A 12747-nucleotide genomic window follows, 5' to 3' on the forward strand; every position below is an offset into this window, starting at 1 on the left:
AATGCGTATAATCGCGGAATTCGAAGCAAGCGATCAGTATGCTTTATGCTTACAGAAAATGTCCATACAAGAAGTAAACGCTACAGACGCGAGTCCAATGCGTAAGAGTGAAGAACGCGCGTTTCTCTAGCACTAGTTAAGTGTACCTTACAAATTACTTCCACGTGGGCATTACAAACCTCCTGTGAGAGATTAAGGCCTCTGAGCGTATGTGGATGGCTGCAACAAGGAATTTCAAAATCATAATTGGCACCCGGTTGCGGAATAAACCACCGGTCATCCGCCAAAGCGGGTGGTGCGAGCACGGTTGATTTTTTATTTACGTGAGCTCTAGTTGCCCAGTTATTAATTTATCGTTGATATATCTACCTCATGTTTGCAGGCAAAAGGGAAAACAACCAGAATGGCTAGACTTGCGGATAACCTAAGTGCTGTCCCGCTATCTGATTATAGGGTTTAACGCGCCGACACAACGCAGGCGTGTGTCCCGCTATAGCAAGGCTCACAGGAGCATCGTTTTTGTCGATCAATTGCGTTTGTTTTCAGTGGCTTATTTTCGTTATGTGTGTTTTTGTTATTCTATCTGTAGCCACTAACGACACCAGCGGCAACGCATTTTTGCGACGTCGCCGGTTACAAACAGCGGAGCTGTTTAGGCCGAGCGTTGTCTGTCCGTAGCAACAAAAAACCTCGAAGTGGGAGGGAAAGTGGCGAGGGAGTGCGCGCCTCAAAAAAAAACTTTACCATCCCTTCCTTAAGAGAGGTGAGAGAAGAGCGAAGGCTTTCTCACATCACAACAGCGTCAAGACTGCGCCAGAACATTCGCCAGGAATGCTTTCAACCTTCGCTGATAGCGCGTCCAATCGATCGTCAAACCTCCGAAGACCCAAATCGCAAACGAAGAACTACCCCTTGCGACGATGTATTGCGCACTAAGTAAACGCTTCCACGAACGCTTCAAATGTGTACCGATACGTGGTTTACGAGATAAATTGTACTCCTTCTTCATGGTCGATGCGTGTATTGGTTTATCTAGAACCGCTCCTTTTTCTTGATTTTCGAGTAACTGTTTGGCACGATAGAAGCCCGATTTCGCGCATGCGCCGTGTGTTCAGAGACCTTATCAGATATTTTCGGTTAACCAACCGGTCTATGGGGAAATGCATTAGCTTTTTGACAGGACACGCAGTCAGTCCCACTAATAAAGCTTTCGCTTTAAAAAAACGTGGTTAGGGATGTCCCGGGAATCAAACCCGGAACCTTCAAGCCAAGAAACCGGCAACCTAACCACTCGGCCACCCCAAAAGCCTGAAGGGTGCGGGGTTAGCAGCGGAGTAGAGCAATAACATGTGCAGCTAACTGGAAAGAAAAAAAAAACGCTTTACATAGTCGGAATCGAACCTGGGTGCCTCGCGATGTGAAACCGGCGTCTATCCCATTGAGCTATCATCGATTTTTTTTTTAATACATGGAAATATTAGAGAGAAGTCAGCCAAGACAATTGACACACAATATAAACACTAACAGTCAGCAAAGGGTAAGCACGTCAGTCTAACAAAGGTCGGCACCAATTCAAAACTCAGGCAAGCAAACGCACGCATCCAAAAGATGCAGCCACTCTGGTGGATCACTCTGCGCAACATAAACGCTCCGTACCAACGCCGCCTGTTCCCGCAAAATGACCTTGGTCGGCCTAGGGGGTTCAGCATGCCGATCAGTCATGCGGCACTTCCACAAGCTAAACAAACCTAGGAGCACAAAAACGTCATATGGCACCCGATTAACGTCCTCAAATGGCAAGAAGCGAATGGTGTATGGGGTGATGTCAATGTCCTTTTTTAGTGTCCGTTGCAAAACGTCCCAGAAAAACACCGCGTCACGGCACAGCACAAAACAGTGGTCAATAGTTTCTGGTTGGTTGCACAAGCGGCAATTGTCTGACCAAGGGATCGACATTCCTTTGTCTCGCAGCCATGTTTAACTGGAAGCGTTTGCGAATGAAGCTCAAAGAAAAACGTTTTGGCACTTGGCGGCACGCACATACGCTTGACACAGTCTAAAACATTATTCGTATGGTCCCGCAAGTATGGCTGGCGATAAAGAAGCACGGGGAATAGATTATGAATTAAAGTGTTCGTCACAGCCGTCCTTGAAAGACTAAACAGGTACTCCAGAGAAAACCGCGCAGTAAGGAAATAAAAAGTATCCACAACTTCTTTTAGAAAACCCCATGGCGGCTTTTGGTTCACCTCACCCGTAGAATCAAGGAGAAAAGGTAAATGGTAACTTATGCGCTCTTGAATTACAGTTCGTAAAAATGGATGCTCCGCCGTCTTGTAGAAGAAAAACCGAGACACAAGTTGGTGCACAAACAAATGCATTAACCCAACACCACCAGACCGTAAAGGAAGAAACAAATTATCTCTGCGCATTGGCTCCCATTCAGATCCCCACACGAAGGTAGCAAACACTCTGTGTAGAGCCTGAACTTTCGCCCGCGCACAGTGCAGTACCTGAAGCACATAAACAAGCTTTGCTACCAAGAAGACATTGCAGACTTGCGCACGGGCAAATACAGAAAGTTCTCGCCCCATCCATGCCTGCGAGGCACGCTTGACATGCGTGAGTGCTGAAGACCAGTGTGGTCCTGATTTTCTTATTTGGTGCAAAGGCACGCCAAGGTACTCAAGCGGTGTGCTGTCCCAATTAATACCTGCAAATTTCGAAGGCTTGGTTCCCCACAGGCCAAACCAAAACCCCTTAGTTTTCTCCATATTCATGACCGCTCCAGACACGTCACAAAACTCCCTAGTCAATACAAGGGCTTCGTGAACACTACGCTTGTCAACACACAAATAGGCAATGTCATCAGCATACGCAAGAACTTTAACTTCACATGACGCTAACGAAAAACCACGTACTCTTTGGCTCTTTTGTATGATAACGCAAAGAGGCTCCATGTACAGTGCAAACAGTAGTGGCGATAGAGGACAGCCCTGTCTAACAGACGACCTGATCTGAACTGGCTTCGAGAGAATGCGATTGACGACAAGTTGTGTAGTACAATTCTTGTAGCAAAGCTGAATGCCTCTATATAGCACATCACCTACATTAGCCGCTTCCAAAAGTGCAAATAAAAAGTCGTGAGACACCCGATCAAATGCTTTCGCAAGGTCAATTTGGATAAGGGCCACCTGTTCAACCGAATCAGACACGCATTCCAATATAGAACGAGCAATATGTATATTCGTTTGAGTACTTCTGTTCCGAATACCGCACGTTTGGTGAGAACCAACTAAGCTAGAAATTACCTGCTGAAGACGGTTAGATAAAACTTTGACGAATATTTTATAGTCAACATTGCAGAGAGAGATTGGCCGATAGCCCTCTACAGATCTCAGCTTGTGTTCATCCGCAGTTTTTGGTATTAACACTGTGTGCCCTAAGTAAAAGGTTGGTGGAAAAACACCGTGATCGTATGCGGCTATGAATATGTCCAAGAGGACCGGAGCAAGGAAATCACAAAACTTCTGATAAAATTTCCCGCTCAGTCCATCCGGTCCAGGGGTCTTGTTTGTCTTAAGCGAAGAGATGGCAATCTTAACCTCTTCCAGTGTAATAGGGCCGGAAACCCCGGTACACTCATCATCCGCAAGCCTTGGAAGTGCCCCAATGAGAGAATGAAAGCCACGCTCTTGACCCACGACATTGGACCCACCAAATAACCTGCTGTAATGAGCATGGAATGCACCGGCAATATCAGCTGAGTCGGTATACCTAGTACCATTATAATTAATCTCAATTATCTCCTTTGCAAGAGCCTATTGGCGCTCATCACACAGCGAACGGCGAGTGGGATAACTGTCAAAAAACCGTCGTGTTCTGGACCGAATTAATGCACCGTGGTATTTTTCAGTAACATATTGCTGCAATTGTCCTTTAGTTACGCAAATTTCATCTATACTTGATCCAGGCATTGCTGCCTCCAGTTCATGAAGGTCCACCAGTGTACGGGAAAGTTCACGAACATGAAAGCGTTTTAGAAACGCAAGACGAGCTGACTCTTTTATAGCCGAGTTTCGCACCTCTTGCTTAAAAAGATCCCATTGTTGATATAATGAAAGCTCAGCTATTGCAAAAGTGTTGTTTAAACACTCCGAAATACTTCTGCAAAAGATTTCATCGGCCAATAAGGAGACATTGAGCTTCCATAGATCCCACTGAGGTAGCACACCACGCGGCTTTGAGCTACCGAAGTAAACCGATACCATACAGTGGTCGGTGAAAAAAATAGGGCGCACAGTATAGTCGGAAATCCCAGAAACTTCTTCCGCAGAAATGTAAATTCGATCCAGGCGTGCATTCGATGTACACTGAAAGCGAGTGAAGTGCACGGAACTCCCTTTCCTCTCTCCAACATCAACAAGACCATGCTCGTGCACTAGATCAGCCAGGGTGGCTGCGCTGCGGTTATATTGCACGCTAGGCCTAGAACGATCCTGCACATTACATACACAATTGAAGTCCCCCATGAGGAGGACTTTTCTTTGCGTACGTAGAAAATCCCGAACCGACAGAAAAAACGACGTACGCTCACGTCAGTTCACGGGGGCATAGAGGCAAATGACACGCCACTCAACACCTGCAATGACAAGGTCACAACAAATAAAACGCCCTGAAGTATCGGTACTACACGAGAGACAAGAAAACCCTATGCCCTTGCTGACGAAGACAAAGCATCCCCCAGACAAGCCTGCGGAGTGGCTAACACAAACATTGTACTGCTCTAAGAAGGGCTCTAATGCTGCCGATCTGTCCTCATCTCCAGAGAGCTTTGTTTCCTGAATGGCCACAATGCTCACGTCCATCCGTTTAAGGAGGCGCAAAAGCTGGTACTGTCGTCTCCTGTTCCTCAGGCCTCTCACATTAAGTGTGGCAGCGTGCAGTGCTGTGACACTTGCCATACTGTGGGAGCATCTTACGTGTCCTTGTCACCTCCAGATAAACCACCCTTGCGGATGGCCTTGGATGGCAGTACCTTTCCTGGCTTCTTGGAACCAGCCAGCGGCACAAGACCACTAGCCAGAACAGCAGCGTCGGAGGAGTCCAGTACGGTGGACGCCTGCTTTTTGCCCGCGATGGATGCCTTCTCGCCATACACAGGAGCAGGCCTTTTCATCGGCCCGCTGCTACCACCCGGAACGTCGTCAGGCAAAGCCACAGCATCCGCCCAAGATGATGAAGCAATCTCCATGGGGCAAGTAACGGAAGCATCGCCCCCAACGTCACCGGGAGACAAGTCACTCCTCTCATCATCGCTGGCAGGCAGTGGTACTGAAGTATGGTCTTCCTCCAAGGCTTCAATGGGAGTCGCGGAATCCATGCCAATCGGCTCCCCCTGCTCATCACTTGTCGATCCACTTATCATTTGACCAGGTGGCACCGTATGGGGCTCCACTTGCTCACTCTTCCCCGCTGCAGGATTTGTTGGCACAGCCTCGGGAGGTCCCACCAACACTGGCTGGCTAACTTCCCCCGATGCGTCCACTACCTCCGTGACATCCATGACATGAGCGGACACATCTTCATCAGTTGGTAATTCGTGACTTTGTCGGAGCTTGTCTGCATATGTCATGACACACCTTTCTGCGGTGTGGCCATACCGACGACACTCGGTGCACCGTGGTGTACGACACTGTCGCCGTACGTGCCCAATCCTGTTGCACCGCAGACAAAGAGGTGGTCTGCCAGGGACCAGTACAAGGCACTGGCTCCCATAAATGTCCATCATGTGCGGTATGTCAGCGACCGAGACGCCATCCTTCAATATGAGGGACACCTCCCGAGCTCCGGTCTCCATGTGGTCCATTCCTAGACACCTCCACATCTCCCTAGCAACAGACTGGGTAGTGCCGAATGGTTCCAGCGCTTCAGTAATCCTCCGGTTGTCCAAATGGCGTGGCATCCAAAGTAGCTTCATTTTGATGTTTCTCGTTTCCGGGTCAAACACCATACATTTTAGTCCCTTGACGGTGATGTGCTCGAGCTGGACTAGCTTTTGCTTGACACTGTTGGAGACGCAGGTAAGCATCCAAACGTGACTCATATGATATTGTCCGATGCACAACACGCGTCACGGAGGTTGATAACGCGAGCCAACGCATCCCTAAAGTCAGGAGCCCGGTAAGGACGGCCTTTCAAGTCCGCATGCAGGAAAACGGTATTCAAGACAACGTTACCGGTTGGGAGACGAGGAAGAATGATCTTGTAGTTATCCATATTAGTTTCAGACGAAGTAGTACCTCGGCCAGTGACCGATGCGCTGTTTCCAGCTGAGAGCATGGAAAGACACAGCCGTTCCTGCGGGAGCACTGCATTCCCTTTGGGTTCGTAGCGCGGGCGTTGGCCTTGGACTTGGCCGCGGGTTCTAGCACGTTCTAACGCGGTTCACTTTGGGAGAGATGCGAAAGCCTGCGGACGAACCGTTCAGGGCCTGCCAGTTATGGAGAGTTTTTAGCGGCAAGTTCAGAAATAAATGTGAGGGGCAACAGCCGGGTTTCCGAGGAACGAAAAAGGGGCCGCAATTTCTGCTGTTTCTCCAGCTTTGCACCACTAGAGCAAGCTGCGCCAATTTTTTATTTCGATTTTCTGTATCGATTGATTATAGGGTTTAACGCGCCGATGCAACGCAGACGATGAGGCGCGCCGTAGTGGAGGGCTCCGGATTAATTTTGACCACCCGGGGATCTTTATCGTGCGCCGAAATCTCGTACACACGGGCGTTTTTGATTTTCGCCTCCATCAGAAAAGCGGCCGCCGCGGCCGGGAATCGAACCCGCGACCTCGTGCTCAGCAGCGCAACGCCTTAGCCACTGATCCACTTCGATTTTCTGTATACGTTAGCATACTGACGGTAGACTGGAATCATTAGGACGATATTGCCGAGAATTTCACTGCCGCGCAGGGCAGCCTGGCTCGCCGATGAGTGTTTCGCCGAGAGGTGAGGCCAGCGTAGCTCGTGCTCAAGGGCGAAGGATCCCTCGGAAGGCTAAGTTTGGAAAACAGCTCTCACAGGCCTGAACCACCGTTCAAGCACCTGCACTCAAACAGGGACGCCCGTACCCATACAAAAACCGGAAGCGACTCCGTCGGTAAGTGGGCGCGAACCCGGTATCGCTCGCTTACGAGGACATCGCTCAATCCAAGAACCCCCGCTGAGGTTTTGTGATGCTAAAGATGTCACAAAAAACGCCGGTCAGCACAGTCGCGACGCCAATAATGCATGCCTCAAATGGACGTGCAAACCATAGGACTTATAAAGGTATACAACTGATGCAGCGATTTTGGGCCGGTGAAGGCGAAAAGCGAAAAGCGAAAACACCCGTGTGTACGAGATTTCGGCGCACGTTAAAGATCCCCAGGTGGTCGAAATTAATCCGGAGCCCTCCACTACGGCGCGCCTCATCGCCTGCGTTGCGTCAGCGCTTTAAACCCTACAATCAATCAATCAATCACCCGCCGTGGTGGCTCAGTGGCTAAGGCGTTATGCTGCTGAGCACGAGGTCGCAGGTTCGATTCCTGGCCGCGGCGGCCGCTTTTCTGATGGAGGCGAAAAGCAAAAACGCCCGTGTGTACGAGATTTCGGCGCACGTTGAAGATCCCCAGGTGGTCAAAATTAATCCGGAGCCTCCACTACGGCGCGTCTCATCGCCTGCGTTGCGTCGGCGCGTTAAACCCTACAATCAATCAACAATCAATCAATCAAAAAAGTACCAAAGTAGCTGAGGACAAACCGGCCTTTGTTCTATTAACAGCCTAACTGCACCTAGTCAAATGAGTTTTTTTAATGCGTCCTCGTCCCATGGCGTTGTGAGAAAATCCGGCATCAGTATTTAAAAAAAACCAAGTCATTTGCATTCTGATAAGATTTTCTTGGCGTGTCTTCTTGTCCGCACATATGTAAATGCAGTATGTTACTTAAAATTTTAGTCATTTCACGCTATTAAAGCTGCGAACAGCAAATGTCTGTAAATGTATCTTTTTCAGCTCTTTACTTTACTGGAAGACTGCGCCCACTGTATGCGGGAGCGTAGAGACCAGATATTTATTTTTCTCGTGCCCGTGTGGTAAGCATTACGCCAGTCCATCGAGCAGCCCTCTCTGTTTTTCTTGCTTCCTGTTCCAAGAAATTGCAGAAGTGGCACCCGAGAAATGCGGAAGTTTTCCTCGTTTCTAGAGCGGAAACGATACTTAACGAACCAACTTCTCTACTGACGGCTACATTTATCTGATCGACTTTTAATGGCTGCAGAATAAAAAGGAAAGCGTTTCGCGGCCAACTGAGTGAGCTCATTTGCGCACTCCGCTGGCGGTAACGACTGCCTTCTTTTGGTTTTGTGATTTTTTTTTCCACGCGCGGGCGGCTAACTCGTACCACGCGCTATTCCGTTTAATAGCCCTTGTCCCTGACTTGCAACGATAAATTTTCCGTGTGCGAGTAAGCACAGCTTCAAGAACACGTTTTCGTTTTGACAACCCACGAGGAGTGTGAACGGCAATGTTTTTTTTTTTTTTGGCTCGTTCGATCTTGGCGAGATCGTGCCAACACCTTTCTAATCATGCTTGACACGCAACCGCATACAAGGATGCAGGCGCAAGCGTAAATGTAGGACGTTACTGTAATGGAAATGTAAGACGTACAAATGCAACATCTTTCACTGTCTGCTTTCTTGAAGATTTCCACTAGTCCGGAAAATGTTCCAACTTATCGCTCGAAGCGTGAAATTAACCGCTGCTGTTCAAAGACTATGTAGCGATGGTCAACATGAAAGACTCCTAAATTGCTGCGTGCAAGTGCGCAAGTGTGTAAAGAAACGTAATGAAGCATGTGTGTCCGTGCACACTATTCGAGGGACAGGCTAATAAAGAACATATCGAACAGGCAAGCCCACCAATTTGCGCAAGGAGTTCTTTGAAATCAGCGAATCCGCGTATTTGGGCAGCCACGGTTGCGTACGATAGAAGCAAGTTGTTTGCAGAAGCAAGAGAAGGCGAAGCAACCAAGCACGAGAGAAGAAAGCCTTTCTAGTGCCTCTAAAGCGCAATACTCGTGCTATCCAATAGTGTTCAGGGACGAAGGCTGCGGCCCGCGACCGTCGAAAAGCGCGAGTTTCTCGGGGCAGCTCTTGCAGCAAATTTCGCCTTGTTAATTCACTTCAAGAAGTTAACGTTAAAGGTGCGTAACCTAATTTTTTTAAGGGTAGGGGTAAGGGCGGGGGTTAGACGCACTTCTAAACTTCTTTCTCACCCCCAGAAAAAATATCACACGCGCACGGATCGAACTAGTATAGAATACGGAGTTCTAGAGTTCCCTGTTCTTATAAGTCAAAGTTTTAAATGGCTCTGAAGTCAATTTGTCTAACTGTTAAATGATGCAAGGGCGGCAGCACTTTCAAACACACATTGCTCATGAAGAAATGCGTGCAACTTAACCGAAAAACCTCAGAACATTGTCATGCAACCGAAGTTTAACCAAGTGGAGGTATTACTCAATGTTATACCTTTTTCAGAGACTCTTGGAGAAAACAATACCTTATGAGCGCCTAGTCTCGTCACAAATTATCGCACGCTCTATATACTGTTATGACTCACTGGCGCCATGTTTGCGCGGCTCAGTCACCCGCCGGTCGACCACCCCACCGCTTGTCGACGGAAACGAAAGGAGGCCGACAAGAAGCGGCGGCGGCCACTCATTGACAGCGGCTTTTGAGCGGTGTTGAGTGTTGTTGCCCCAAAGGGATTAAGGAGCCGCCGCTCTTCCCCCTGCCTAAGCAACTGAACGCGTGTGCGCGTGAAAGCCCAGACGGCGACGACCGGACAATGGGACCCCAGTGGCGGCGGGAGCACCGCGAAGAAGGCAGTGGCAATGGTCAAGCTATTAACTCTTCCCGGAGTGATTCCACGAACCTTGTTAATCTGTGCTGTTAGGCTCCCTTGGAAGTACGTGCGAGAAGAACCCCACCGTGGGAACGCAGCGCGCGGCGGACACCAAAAGGATACGCGGCGCCCGCGCGTCTTCCGTTCTTCCCCTCTACTACAGGCTCCTGACGAGTGGCAAGGGTGTGTGTGTGTGTGTGCTGTGCATCTGCCGACATACCTGAAAGGCGTGTCCCTACCCGAGGGCGGTGCTTCCCAGCAAGGAACTTACACATCACCATTGGTCCGCATTGTTTTGTATAGAGATCCCTAACCTAGGGAACTAGGGATCGGGGGTCAACAAAAAGGGCGTTCTGTGGCCCGCCAAGATCTGTCTTCATCTCGACAACTCACTGTAAAAATGTAAATAAACCCGTTGAGTTTGCTCTAAGCTCTCCCCTAGTCCTGGCTCGACGGAGCGACGGCGACCGGCCCCGCTACCAGCAGACTGCGGTCGCCACAACTCGCTACAATACATCGCTCCTACATTTCCTAGACTTTCGAACACAAAAATTCCAGCTGACCGGCTGTCAGCGTCTTCTGGGAATATGCTGTGCGCACGTGCAGATACATTGGATTCTACCAGCTTTGTTTCTTCCAATAGGCCCCACTGCTCGAACAATTTGCTTCTTCATACATCAATGTTCGACCTGTTTCACCCGACACTGTCGCCTTCAGCCTCAGGCTTGGCTTTGTGATGTGGAAGGTTGCGGGTCCGATTGTCAGCCAGCAATGCTGTTCTTGCGATCAAGAAAGAATACAAAAGTGCTCCTGTTTGCGAGATTTGGGTCCACTAAAGAGACTCATATGGTTTAAACAGACGAGTATCCCTCCACTATCGCGAACCGCAAAGTTCTAATGGCATGCTACACTGGCGAAGGCGTCCCTGTACCGAGCTCCGTCGACTCCGTCATAGTGGTAGCGTGGTGGACGAGCGCCGAGGAAAGTGCGGCCTTGGTGTTGAGGACAAAAAGCCGAAGGTGAAACTTAACTGGTTTAATGCATGGCGAGAACTGAACGGCGACGATAAAGGAACAGCACCCTTCCAGGCGAGCTTACAGCATGACTCGATCAGAGCAGCCGCAGGATCCGATGCTGCTGACCGAAAGAAACGCGCTCCTAGGAAACGCGTATTTATAACCCGAAACGCCAACGGTCAAACACCTTTGCAGACGGCTCGAACACAGTTCAGACGCACAACACTCTTTCCCAGTCTCATGATAGCGGCTGTAGCGGTGCACGTCGAGTCTGTGAGAAATGGGGAGAGGTGATCACGGCGAGTGGCGTCCGCCCGCAGTTTCAAGTCTCTACACACAGAACAGTTTGTTTTGTATTTGCAACTTCCCTGGGCGTGAGTCACCGCAACAAGCACCCGCGCGGCGGAAACCCTCGTGCGTGTCATAGCTTGTTTGAGGAGGCCGGCTTTACCGCCAAGCCCACAAAGCTTTTCTGCACGACACCAAACTTGCAGCACGCACGCGCAGGGCAGTGCCGAGCTGAATCTTAACAGGTCGTATCTTGAGTCGGTCCTCCACTCCATGTGCTTCCTCAACTCGGCTAAGTGGAGGATACCGCAATGCTTTTACGTGCGAAAACCACTTTCCAGAACCATCTTGTCTGTAGGCTAGACTAAAGGAGGGATTCAGAATACAGGGCTGCGACGAGAGACGCGGAAAAACTAAAGTTGAAAAATACCCCAAAGTCGCGAAGGAAAAAATAAAGGTCGATTTTTTGTTTCGTCTCCCTCAGTGTCCCCTGTGAGTTCTCGCGGATGACACAGGCGGGTGGGGCAATAAGCGCTCAGCTGTGAGCAGCGCTGGTTCTAACCGCCTGCGTAGCCCCCCCCCCCTTTCCCTTTCCGATCACGAAAGCGTTCCTCTTCCTTTTTCCTCTTCAGTGAGAGAGAGAGAGAGAGAGAGAGAGAGAGAGAGAGAGGGGGGGGGGCGGATATTTCTGGGTAGAAAGATGCACCTGTCTCCTGAGCCCTCGCTGACGCTACAAGACTGGCCCTACAAATTTCATTACTCGCTTACACAGTCCTAGCAGTCTTCTGGATCCCGAGGTAAAAAATAAGGATCGGGGTTTTAACACGTTTAAACAATAACGCCGCAGTGCAAAGCTTATAAGTGACTTTAAACTTCTGAGAGCGCTTCACATGCACCAAAATCTCCACGAACGGTTCGTTCCGGGCCTACATCAGAAAAACTCCCAAGCATTTCCCCGAGGGTGAACATGGTTAAGTGCGAATGCACGGGGTGATGCTATGAGGGGGAGTAAAGTTAAAATCCGTTGGCATTCGCCCGTGAGCGCGCGCGAGCCGACCCACGGAGGTCTGGCAGTTTATCGCTGCATATATAGGGGGGTACGCCGCGCCGAGCGCGCCGAGCCAGGTGGCTGAGAGAGGAGGCGAGCGCAAGGGGAGAGGGACAGCGGCGCACGGCAGCTGCAGCTGAGTGAGGGGGAGAGGAGAGAGTGTGACGTCACGGTGGAGAGAGAGGCGCGCGGCAGCTGCTGGCGAGAGGAGGCGCGCTGTGACGTCATACCATGACGTCACGGCGCGATGAGCGGTGCGGGGAGCGGCGCGCACCCGCTCAGCCACGGCGAGGTGGCGGAGCGAGCGCGGTCACGTGGTGAAGTGACGTCACCGCGCCGTTGCTACCGACGCTCCTCTCCGCTCCACGCCGTTGCTAGGGAGAGGAGGACTGCAGACGCCGCCGCCGCCGCCGCCGCCGGCGGTGGAAGGTTTGGGGTCGCTTATAAAGTGCATTCGCA

At 50.2% G+C, this 12747-nt stretch overlaps 1 pseudogene; it reads right to left on the reverse strand.

Annotated features, from left to right (window-relative positions):
• Positions 1–4978: 4978 nt before the first annotated feature.
• On the reverse strand, positions 4979–6342 carry LOC144162521 (uncharacterized; annotated as a pseudogene).
• Positions 6343–12747: the final 6405 nt, after the last annotated feature.

Source organism: Haemaphysalis longicornis, unplaced genomic scaffold, assembly GCF_048455015.1.
Source record: "Haemaphysalis longicornis isolate Haplotype H1 unplaced genomic scaffold, Haemaphysalis longicornis Haplotype H1 scaffold_1, whole genome shotgun sequence".
Lineage (NCBI taxonomy): Eukaryota > Metazoa > Arthropoda > Arachnida > Ixodida > Ixodidae > Haemaphysalis > Haemaphysalis longicornis.